This window comes from Cynara cardunculus (genome assembly GCF_001531365.2).
Source record: "Cynara cardunculus var. scolymus isolate 2C chromosome LG 15, CcrdV1, whole genome shotgun sequence".
Classification (NCBI taxonomy): domain Eukaryota; kingdom Viridiplantae; phylum Streptophyta; class Magnoliopsida; order Asterales; family Asteraceae; genus Cynara; species Cynara cardunculus.
Genome location: NC_037542.1, coordinates 15,345,152 through 15,345,683, shown reverse-complemented (window position 1 = coordinate 15,345,683; position 532 = coordinate 15,345,152).

Here is a 532-nt window from a genome sequence, read left to right as displayed (position 1 = left end):
TTTAAATTTGTGTAACTAACTGTAGATAAACATAATCAAATACAAGATAAACATCAATTTTTAAATATAGAAAATCTAAAATATAATTAAGATAATCATCATCTTCTAACAGAATGTTTAATTATTATCTTTATAAAAAAATATTATTAAATCAAAAATTAATTATTTTGTTATTAAATCTAAATTAAATTATAATAAAAAAATTAAATTAAAAAGGTTAAAAGAAAAAAACTATTAGATAGTTAATTTGGTCGATTTATTTTATTTTTTTAAAGATCATATAATAATTTGATGGAATGCATTAAGAAAATACGTATAATTGTCAGACGTATATATACTACTAATAAGCACTCACCTCCTCGCTTTCCATATATGATCTCCTCTTCTCCATTCTGCTCCCTCTCTCTCTCCGCTTCTTCATCTCCATTGATTCTAGGGTTTGATTCTCATCGTTCCTATCCACAGCTACATCATCCCCACTTCACCGATGGAGCCCTAATCCCTCTTTCTCTCTCTCTCTCCCCCCCCCCCC